The following is a 12,196-nucleotide window of genomic DNA, read 5'->3' as shown; positions in this document are numbered from 1 at the left end:
AAAGATGGTTTGTTAATGCTTTATTTACATTTTTTATTAGAAGAGGGTTAAAACATTTCTTGAAGTTTGTTAATCAATAAGTGAATTTCTTCACTTGCACTTTGCCCGTGAATTTTTTAGGTTTTTAGGGTTTTACTTATTGATTTGGGTGATTGATATAATTTTGTGCCTCAGAGTTTTATAACATTTAACCACAATAACAGCATTGGTGAAAGGAGATTTCTGAGGTATTCCAGATGGCAGAGGGTAATGATGGCAAAATGCCAAGGAAAGGAAAAAAAAGAAGCCAGTTTTTGTATTTCTGTGTTTCACTGTGGCTTCAGTACCACGGAGATTGAAGTGTATTAAGCCTTTTCTTAAAAACAGCCAGCTGTGATCCACTCTGTGAGTCTAAGCATCTAGAGGAGTCCTCTGAGTATCATACCTCTGAGTATCAAGAAAGCAAGAGGGGGCCGGCCCCGTGGCTTACAGTTAAGTGCGCGTGCTCTGCTACTGGCGGCCCGGGTTCGGATCCCGGGCACGCACCAACGCACGGCTTCTCTGGCCATGCTGAGGCGGTGTCCCACATACAGCAACTAGAAGGATGTGCAACTATGATGTACAACTAACTACTGGGGCTTTGGGGAAAGAAAAAGAGGAGGATTGGAAATAGATGTTAGCTCAGAGCCAGTCTTCCTCAGCAAAAAGAGGAGAATTAGCATGGATGTTAGCTCAAGGCTGATCTTCCTCACCAAAAAAAAAAAAAAAAAAAAAAAAAGCAAGAATAGGGGCCAGTCCGTGGCCCAAGCGGTTAAGTGCACACGCTCCGCTGTGGCGGCCTGGAGTTCGCAGGTTCGCATCCCGGGCACGCACCGACCCAGGCACGCACCGACGCACTGCTTGTCAAGCCGTGCTGTGGCGGTGTCCCATATAAAGTGGAGGAAGATGGGCACGGATGTTAGCCCAGGGCCGGTCTTCCTCAGCGAAAAAAAACAAGAGGAGGATTGGCAGATATTAGCACAGAACTGATCTCCTCAAAAAAAAAAAAAAGAAAGCAAGAATACGTTTGCTTCCTTGGCCCCTGACTCCTCCCTTTAGGGATTGACTCCACATTGTCTACGGCAATGGTTTCAGAATGTGAATGAGGATCACCATAGTCATCCGTAATAAATAATCCCAAACACACATTTCAATAACATTTATTAAATACACCCATGGCAATGTAAAAGAGAACATCATGGAAGAAGTAAAGGGGATGGAACTCACAATGACTGTGAGCCTGTGTACTGGGTCCCACACTGTCTAAGGTCACATCTGTCTAATTTACATAGTTCCTCTCTTCAAAGAGTTCGATGTCTAGTACAAAACACAACAAGTGCTTGGAAAGTGGTTGTTGTGAATTGAATTCCATCTCACTGGAATATGACATGCTTTCAGAGTCCAACTTTTTTTTAACTAACATATTTCTAGCAGTCATAACTTGAAGCAGATCCACAAGGTGAAACTTTGTCACCGAATCCCCAAATTCTAATAGTTTATGTGTCTCGTTCTGATGAGAAAACAGTCAAATGTGGGAGTAGAGATGGCAAGAAGGCCATTATTAGGTAGCACTGGATAAATGGACCAGTGATGTGATGAAGAGTACAGACTCTTCACAAATAAAGCCTCAGTTATCAAAAAGTCACAAATAAGTAAAGAGATGGTGGCAGGGAAATTTGTGTTGGGTAGAGCTAGTTGGGAAGAGCTCTTGGAGATGAATCTTGAATTGGTCCTTGAAGATAGTGGAAGACCTATCACGACTGGGAATATTATTTCAGAGTCAAGAATCTCCCTCTCCGACCTAATGCCACCAAGCAGTACCCTCAACCCACAGCAAAGGCATAATTTATCCCTACCCACTTAAACTACGTGTTTTTGAAAGATATTTCCTGGGAACTAAGTAATATTTCTGTTCACCTCACAGAATCAATGACGTAAATACCATAGATCTGAGAGCTTACGTGTCCAGGTAGCACTGGATAAATGGACCAGTGATGTGATGAAGAGTACAGACTCTTCACAAATAAAGCCTCAGTTATCAAAAAGTCACAAATAAGTAAAGAGATGGTGGCAGGGAAATTTGTGTTGGGTAGAGCTAGTTGGGAAGAGCTCTTGGAGATGAATCTTGAATTGGTCCTTGAAGATAGTGGAAGACCTATCACGACAGGGAATATTATTTCAGAGTCAAGAATCTCCCTCTCCGACCTAATGCCACCAAGCAGTACCCTCAACCCACAGCAAAGGCATAATTTATCCCTACCCACTTAAACTATGTGTTTTTGAAAGATATTTCCTGGGAACTAAGTAATATTTCTGTTCACCTCACAGAATCAATGACGTAAATACCATAGATCTGAGAGCTTACGTGTCCTGGGCTCTCCTTCGCTCTTCTCTTGACTCTGAATATTTTGATCCAAGAGCACAGGGATTAATCCCCTCACCCTGAGATTACAATCACCAGTTAGCGCACCAAGCCCAATTGCTCTTTTTAAATCTAGAAGACCAAAAGCAATGCACAGGGGAAGAAAACTATACCTAGCTTCCTCCCAGGGTGTCCAAAATAATTGGGCTTATGGCTGAAAGGATAGAATACATCAACTCATTCAAAATAAAATCAGAAGAGCCCACTTTCAGCGAATATAAACAATTCCCTGAGATAACACTTTTAATGAAATTCTCATTTTTAGTGCAGAAATGGAGCATATCATTCTTGGATTGCTTATTTTCTAAAAGAGCAGACTCTTTCAGATATTAATTTTTCAGCATAGAGTGATGAGTTTATAACATTTCTCTCTGGTATAGCAAACCGGAGGCAGTAACATCAATAGAAAGAAGAAATATGACTAACTTCCTGCTTCTCACAAGAAATCATACAGGAAAACATGTTCCAAGCCAAAAAGAAAAAAATCTTAAACATTTTAAAGTCTCAGATTACTTGCTATTGCAATAGGAACATGTAATGTTACAAAAGACAGATTTTTCTGTCACCATCTTACCCTAGTGATTGATCTTAGCCTCATCACATCATTATGTCCATCCTGACATGATGCAGGATGCAGAACACAGCATCACGTACACAACGTTCTTGCCAAAAATAAATAAATAAACTAAACCTAATCAAACCTCTAGTTCTAACAGGAGACAAGGGAACTAGAAGAACAAGTTAAAGGATTCCACAAAGAAACGACTAGATAAATCCATATGGTGAGACATTGTACAGGACAACAGACCTAGTCTCTTCAATAATCAATGTGACGAAAAGCAAAAAAAGATACAGAGGAGGGAAAGCAGTGAAAGGGGAACTATTACAGATTAAAGAAACTTAAAAGACTTGGCAACCAAATGAAATGCATAGCCTTTAACTGGATTCTTTTTAAAAACATCTGTAAAAGACTTTTTGGAAAGAATTAGGAAAATTTGACCATGGACTGGCTATTAAATGATTTTAGGAAATTGTTAATTTTGTTAGGTGAGAACTAATATTATGTTAATGTAGAAAAATATTTTTAGTTTTTAAAAATGCATGCTAAGGTGTTTAGGAATGAATAGTCATGATGTTCATAATTTATTGTTAAATACTTGACCAATATAAATAGCAAATATGGCAAACATTAATGGTGGTTAAATCTAGGTGATGAGTCTACAGATATTAATTCTATTAATTTCTTTTTTTGCAATGTTTGAAAAACTTTATAATAAAATGTTTTCTAAAATTTTCATTTTTAAGTAGCCAAAAGGCTGCAGCAAATTTAAACAGTTAAAAAAAAATGCAATATGTTTCTTGAAAATTAACATACTTTCTTAAAGGATACTGCTCTGCTCAAAGAACTCCCTTCATCTGTAAGCATGCAAACAAACTAAAACTGTATGGTCATATGACGTATTTTTAAGACAACAATGAATAAAGTCACTGACTTTATAGGTAAAATAAATAAGAAAACCACTAATGGTGATGTTGCATATTTAGCATTATTCTTATTCAAGACATAAGCATAAATTAGATATCTTAAAATCACTGCCTGTCAAAACTTGACATAATGATAGTAGCTCAAAATCAGGCCTTACACTTGTGGGGGAAGGGTGGTAGTCCCAGACTTCCACGGATGTTCCAATGAACTCCAATCAGTTGATTGTCAACCTCACTTATCCCTCAGGTGGGTGAACATCATAGAGAAGGTAAGAGAAGATTTTGACAAAAGTCCAAGTATGTCAGGTTCCCCTAAATGAGGGGAATTTGAGTAGGTTTATATATTCTTAGGGCCCTATATGAGTTTCAGTTCAAAAGCCTGGCCTCTTTTAATTCCTGTCCAGTTGCGAAGTGTATTATTTGGCCCATTAACCCTGCAAACCATGTTGTTCTCTTCCTCCTCTTTATATGATTTTGCCAAAACCTCAAGTTACCGTCCCAACTACATACCACTTAAACAACTAAAGATTATTTTTAATGGAAAGGCTAAAGTATTGCCACAGAAATATAGTAAGAGTACTGAAGGTGATGTGGTCGATTCTTGGTCTTCACTGAGCCCTCCCTCCCTCTGTCACCAAAGCACAATCATCATGGATCCAGCATCCGACCCCTGGAGTACCACCAAGAAGAAGAAACCAGAGGCATATAATCTACAGATCCACGGTCCTTGACTCTCAAGGATTCCAACCAAAGTGTTCGGATCAATTTTATCATTTTTACACATCTGGAGTCTGCTGATCACAGTGGTTTCTGAGCACGTATTCATTCATCAGTCAAAGCTTACGATAAAATTGTTCTGCTAATCACTAGCAAACAAGTAGAGAGTGGTGAAGCAGTCGAAAAAGCCTGGGCTTAACTGCTGCCATTGTAGCTTTAGCATCATAAATAACACAGATTTAAAACAAGAGTTATCGAAGTGTGGTCCTTGGACCTCTAGGGGCCCCAAGACCTTTTCAGGGAGTTCATGAAGTCAGAACTATTTTCATAATAATACCAAAATATTATTTGCCTTTTTCATTGTGTTGACAATTGCACTGATGCTGCAAAAGCAATGGTGGGTAAAACTGCTGCACCTTAGCGTGAATCAAGGCAGTGGCATCAATTCTGTATTAGTAGTCATTATATTCTTCACTGCCACGTATTAGCAGCAAAAAAAGAAGCCAATTTCACTTAAAAGTGCTATTGACCGTATTAGATTGTGAGGGCTGCCATAACAAAATACCACAGACTAGGTGACTTAAACAACAGCAATTGATTTTCTCACAGTTCTGAGGCTTGAAGTCCAAGATCAATGTGCCCAAAGAGTTGGTTTCTCCTGAGGCCTCTCTCCTTGGCTTGCAGATGGCCACCATCTCGCTGTGTCTGCATGTGGTCTTTCCCTTGGGCATGCATATCCCTGGTGTCTCTTCTCTTTGCGCATCCAAATTTCCTCTTCTTATAAGGACATCTGTCAGTCTGGATTAGGATCCACCCTAAGGGCCCATCCTAATCCAATGCAAATGACCTCACTGTAACTTAATTTTCTCTTTAAAGGCCCTATCTTCAAATACAGTCACATTCTGAAGTACCGGGGGTGAGGACTTCAGCATACAAATTTTGGGAGGACAAAATTCAGTCCATAACATTGATGAAGCAGTACAAACTATTAATCTTCTTGAATCTCAACTCTCAAGTATATGTCTTTTTAGTATTCTGTGTGACAAAAGGGGAACTAAAGAAAAACAACTGCTGCATCCAAATTATGATAGTTATCTTGAGGGAAAACATTTGTGCAATTGCTTGAGTTGCAAGCTGAACTAGCCACTTTTTCCATGAAAGATCATTTTAGTTTGAAAGAATGACCAACAGACAAACTATGGTTATTCAGTTTTGGGTGTTTGGCAGACATCTTCTTAAAAGTGAATGAACTGAGCCCGTCACATCAAGAAAAAGAACTCATAGTTGTTTCTAATGACAAAAATCTGAGTTTTCAGACAAAAATTAGAGTTTAGGAAAACTTGCATCTGCCACCATGAGCTGGATGGCTCCCCAATACTTAAATACTTCTCTGATTTCAGATATTGGTGGTGATATTAACTCCCATGATATTTTGATATTGTAGAATGCAATGTGACAACATGTGGAAGTTGTCTAACTCAATGATCCAATTATTTCCAAAATGACAAATGAATAATGTTACAAAACCATGCCTGGATAAAAGTTCCATCCAAAATGCAAGATAGACCAATGGATTTTCATGTAATAGAATATGAAAACTTCATTAACGTCTCACATTGCAACTAATCCCTCTTTTCGAACTACATATCTGTGTAAGGCTAAGTTTTTCTCACATACTTCAACCAAACCAACATATTGCCATAGATAGAATGCATGAGCAGACATGAGAATCCAGTTGTCTTCTAATTAGCCAGCTCTTTCCTGACAGATATCTAAAGACTGCTATCAAACACCCCTAGCATCTCCCTTCCTAGTCTAAAGTCCCCCGTGTTTTTTAGCTGCTCCTCCCTGTCAAGGATTTGAAGTCACTTCAAAAGCCTGGTATTCTCCTTTGAATATGCTGCAATTTGTCTCTAACTCTCAAAAAGTAGACGTTAATACCAGGATCAGGGAGTGGAGAAATAAAGCTAGTTCAATGTTCACATCCCAAATATTCCAAGCCTGGAGGACACCGCTGTCCAATCCCTATTTCATTTCTCGGCTTGGTATAGCATAAATTTTCTCAAAGTGCTCTGAGTCAACAGGGATGAGGCCTGGACCCAGCCAGGACTGGACAATAACATGGTAAACCCAGTCCCCACACTGTCCCTTTCCTCTATTCCTCCCTGACCATGAGCTTTATAGGCACTGAGAACATGGCCTGGCCTCCTTCCAGGAAGAACTGAACTTCAGGCAACACCTGCCCTGGGCCTGCCCCTCCTCCTTCCCACAGAAAACCATCTCATACAACCGTGAAAATCCGCATAGATAAAGAAATGCCAGGTTGCCCAGGCCACTCTATGGCCTCTTCGGGGAAAGAGATCAGCTGTGGGACTGAGAGGATACCCAGAGACACTTTCAAATAACAAATGCCTGAAGAAAAAACCAAGAAGACTCTGTATTTACCCAGTGTAGCAAAAAATATCATGGGCTAGGATAGGGATACCTGACTTGTATGTTCCTTTGAAGTTGGGTGCCTTGGCCAAGTAATGAAACTTCTCTGGATCTTTCTAGACTCTTTCCTCTGAACATCCAAGGCAGTGGATATATGATTCTTGAAGTCTCTCCCAGCTGTGACATTCTAAGACTCCTCTTCAGAGGCACAACGGATCCTTGATTACTCGTGTTATTGGAAAGAATGTAATTTGAATACTCCAATTATATAGACAACATGAAATTCATTTCTATTTGGCTTTAGAATATATCTCATGGTGTGAATCAAATCACAGCAAATTTATCTTCTCAATGATGCTTAACTCAGGCTAATGCTAAAAATCAATTGTTTGCAACTAGTGGTGTTGTACTCCACAAAACAAATGTGGAGCAAGTATTCCATAAAGCAGCCTGGTGCCAGAGAGAGAGCAGGGGACTAGGAGTTGGGAAGATGTGAGTTCTGGCCATGGCTCTGTCACTTCCTAGCTTATCCTCTCTGACCATGAGAGACTGCATCCTTAAAATGGATTCAGAAGACACTTTCTGAACACTCACGAAGCCAGGCCCCATGCTGGCAAAGAGTATATAGAGATAAACAAGAATAATCCCTTCTCTCGAGAGTATCTACCTAATGAAGAAGAGAGAAAAAGGGTTTTGAGTGCAATGACTGAGTTGAGCACTGGAAGTCATGAAAATTCAGGGAAGGGGTGTGCACCTAACCCAGTCCAGTCTTGAGCCATCATTTAAGACTTCCCAGGGAATGCAACAGCTAAGCTAAGAGCAGAAAATGAACAGGATCCAAGGAGGTGCGTTAAGGACCAAATGGGGGAATAGAAGAAGGAAATGGCATTTCAGGCAAAAGCAATCACGTGGCAAAGACAAAGAGGTATGAAAGAACATGGAGCCTTCAGGAAGCAAGTAGTTGGGTGCAGCTGAGCATAAGGGAGCAAGTGGAAAAGTACAAGATGTAAGCCTCAGAGGTAAGCAAAAGTCTACATTCTGTACCATTTTACCCTGAAGATAACGGGAGCCATCAAAAATTTTAACTATGTAGTTTCATACTTGGGGTCCCCCCAAGGCTTAGCATCAGTATTAACCAGCTATTTCTGCTATGGCTATGATCTATAACAAACAATCCCAAAATTGCAGTTGCTTACAACAAACATATACTGTTTTTGTTCACTGGTCTGCTGGCCAGCTGGACTTGGCTTCAAGGGCGCTGGTGGAAATCCACGATGGGATGCCTCCTGGAGCCTCAGCTTGGAACTGGCGCACTGTGACTTCCACCCATATTCTCTGGATCAAAGACTGGCCAAGCCCGAAATCCACTAGGTAGGATGTATACTCTGCCTGTAGTGCGAGGCTCTTTAAAGTCATATGACAAAGCACATGGAGGTATATTTCCGTTACAGAGAGAGAGTGAAAGTTGGGAACCACAACAGCTGTATTTTCATCAGGATTCATCACCCCAAAACCCTCTGCCATGGCCCCAGGATTATAAGATTCACTGGCTCAAACCCACAGGGTCACATAGTTTAAGTTTTGGCATTACTTAAGATTTTAATGGCCTTTTCATTCCTAACTTATTGTTTCCTATAACTTAATTTATAGGAATTTAAAAGAAGCTTAATTTATTATTCAACACAGTAACCACCCACCTCTTGCCATTTCAAGACTAGCACCTAAAACCAGCTATACTCAAGAGTCCAAGGTACAATTCTTCCTTCTCACCTAGCCCTCACCATGAGGCCCACATTGTCCTGCTTTCTGCCCTAAGGCATCCTCTACTACATTTTCTGTAACTAAGACCATAGCATTTCTTCTTTTCCTCTTTTCCCATTTGTTTTTTGAGTTTTTTAATCAACAAAAGAGCGTTAGAATCTGCATGTGGAGGTGAAGTTCCTTGGAGTTTATGGGATTGGAAAGCAGTTGTTTGTAGGGTGGGAAGGTGCTGTTACAAAGATTATAAGTAAAATTGTAGTAATATTGTAAATCATTAAGCCATGGATCTGGATAAGATCCTCCAGAGGAAGTGTGAAGTTCAACATTTTTTCAATCCTTCTCCCTTTTGATAACAGTAACAAAATTCACACTCTCTTTTAATAATTATCAATTAATAATGTCATTTTCCATGAGCCTAGTGTATGACCCTATTTTCACAGTAATAGATGACGAGATCAATGGCAAACCGGGACCAGTGTCTCAAGGCCCCAGAGGAAAGTTTTCAAAAAAGGGAATGCCTATGTCAAAAATCAGGGGTCAAACACAATATAAATAAAAAGCATCAACTGAATTTGACCAGAGCCATTGTTGTCTAGTTGCACAGATTGTGCCTTGCACAAGAGAAGAGAGGGTCTAAAATACAGCCCATGCTCTGCCTGCTGAGCCGAGGCCCTGGTTCGGAGCTACATCAACTGGAGAATGGGGAGCTGTTTATGAAGCACACAAAGATGCCATCTGATTGACAAACTTGAATCCAAGGGGCTATCTCTGCAATCGCCCAGCAGGGTTGTCTTTTCTTAATGACACAAAGCACCATATGGGCTACTAACCCTGAATTTAGCTACCAGGGAGTCAATGGAGAGGATAACGTTTTAAATTACTATGAAAGTCGTTTCTAAACTGCATAACACTGCTCAGCTGTAAAGTGAGGCAGGCAGATGTGTTTCGGAAGCTGAGCAGGTGACAGGAGAAATCACACTGACAACAAACATTTTCCACCTAACCCACAGGACGTAAAATCCACTTGAGACATTCAGATATCTGATGAACTCCTCTGTGGAAACCATGAGCGAGTAGCCTGGCCAGAAAGCACAGATGGGAGTGGATGTGATGATTTCTGAAAGTCCATTAGGTGGCAAACTCCAGCGCAGATCTAGCCAGTGGAGAAAAGCTTCAGACAGAAGCACCTGGGCGAGCCTGCCCTGAACTAACTGTGCAAACCCTTTGATCTTGCTGCAGCCTGACTTGGAGTAAACACCCAGCCACAGGAGTTCTCAAAGGCCACATAGGGTGAAACAAGGGGAGGTTTTCGTAAAACTCTACGGCACTGTGTCAGTAAAAAGCGATGCCGGGTGCGGAGCTGCTATAGCAGCGAGTATAGTAACCCTCGGAATATTGAGTATTGCAGCTGCTATAGCTTGTGAGAAAGAGGCAACACACAATGCTACTAAACCTACAGAAATCTGTACAAAAATGCAGGGGCAACGTGGCATTTTCCTGGGAAATCCTCAGCTGGCTACAATGCCCCAGGGGATGAACACAGCAGATAGCCATCCCTCCTTGCTCAGTGACCCAGAAAGGATGCCAGGAAGTTGACCAGACCAGAAGAGGTGGCTCCTAGCTGCTCACCCTTGTGTGAAACTGGAGTTTCAACATGTTCTTATAGCCACATTTGGGGACTACGTAAGGCATTTCTTTAAAACCATTCTTTGGCTTCATTCATGTTGATTCTACTGCACAAGAAAGTTATATGAGCCATCTCATATGGAATTTCTGAATCCAAATCTCTAGAGATATTTGCCTGAATGCTTTGCTTTGCTACTTGGGAAGATGAATTTAAAGAGACATTGATTTGTTTTTAGGCAATCACCAGCCATAATTCTAATGCTGACTATACTGTAAATCACCAATACCTCATCAGTGCTACACATCGCCGTCTCACTTCTTATGCCACACGTTATATGCCCTTAAAGCAGCATTGGTGACTGTGAAGGCCTTGACTCTGGAATACTCATGGATCCAAGACCCATCCCTCTGGTGATGCCAGTTTTCCAAGACTGAGAGGTGCGGGTCTAGGAAGTGAGAACAATCTAAAACAATAAGAAACAACAATTCAGAGAACTTCATGAAGTGTACTGGACTGGACATGTTCACCATAGGAATATGTGCTCCCACCTACTCCTCAGACAACAACCTCCCAAAAGCAAATCCACCCCTACCTGCTATTGATTAAGTCATCAGGAACCAGCAACAAGTGCCATCTTTCTAAGATCAGACTCTTTGTTCCCTTTGTATCCCCAATTGAACTCACACTAAATAGCAGCTGCCATTTTTACTCAACACAAGATGTCGAGACCCAAGTTCACTGAAATGTTGTTACTGATTTCTGATGGAAAGTTAAACATTCCAAACTATGTCAAATCTGACCATTCGCTAAGCATGGAATTTCCTCTTTTTCTCTAAATGTTCTGTTTTTTTTGTATTTTCTAGCTGAAGCTAGCTCCCAAATGGCTTTCCTGTGCATTCTTATTTCTATTACAATGTTAATGTACAAGATAAAATTTAAATTTCTTCAGAAACATCTACAGAGAGATTTCCCCTTCCATTTTTCTACTGTCCCAGGCAGCTATCAGGCAAAACGGCTCAAGCTTGAACTATCTTGAGGCAGTATAACATCAGTAAAAAAACGATCTCTATGTGATTGCTCCATACCCAGTCACTCACTTAGTGTCTTCTGCAGAATTTATTTCTAAATATCTTTCTCTAATCTTGATCCTTAGGCCGTCATCTTTTAAAATCATACTTTTCTCTTTGAAATCTACTCCCAGTGTTGATACTTTACAAACTTTCCACCTATCAGTCCTTCCTCCGAACCTCCCTCACCCTGAGCCTTACACCCTCCAAAAAGAAGGTTCTGAGACCATTTGCATCTCAAAAGGAAATGATACAAAACAGTTCCCTTCCTATTCCTGTTTTTCACCTTCTCAGTCCTCACCCAACCCCTGCAGATCTGGAAAGTTAGCACCACCTAGTGCCATTTGTGGGCATTTTCTAAGAGATCTGTCCCCTGAGCAGCATTTTGGGACTGAGCCTGAATTCCGTTGATTTTATGACCCTTGAAGGTTCCTGACTCAGAAAGACTCAAAAGTTTCTACCTAAATCCATGTCCAGCTACTTCATCAATATAATTTGCCTTTGGAAATGTTGGGGCTATATACAAATAATTCCTGTAAAAACTGAGAACTTGATATTCAATTCTATAGGATATATGGATCCTGTGAATCTCCAGGGGAAAGGCTTGAATGCCTTTGCATTCAAAGGAATGAACTGTAATGGGAGCTATCCAGATCACATGCATTC

The 12,196-nt window shown here is 40.7% G+C and overlaps 1 protein-coding gene across 1 annotated transcript in view; it reads left to right on the top strand.

Moving 5' to 3' along the window:
- LOC131405801 (M1-specific T cell receptor alpha chain-like) overlaps window positions 1-12,196 on the top strand; it is a 584,807-nt gene that overhangs the window by 394,632 nt on the left and 177,979 nt on the right. The window lies entirely within an intron of this gene.

This window comes from Diceros bicornis, chromosome 5 (assembly GCF_020826845.1).
Source record: "Diceros bicornis minor isolate mBicDic1 chromosome 5, mDicBic1.mat.cur, whole genome shotgun sequence".
Classification (NCBI taxonomy): domain Eukaryota; kingdom Metazoa; phylum Chordata; class Mammalia; order Perissodactyla; family Rhinocerotidae; genus Diceros; species Diceros bicornis.
This window is presented reverse-complemented; position numbering and strand designations above follow the sequence as displayed.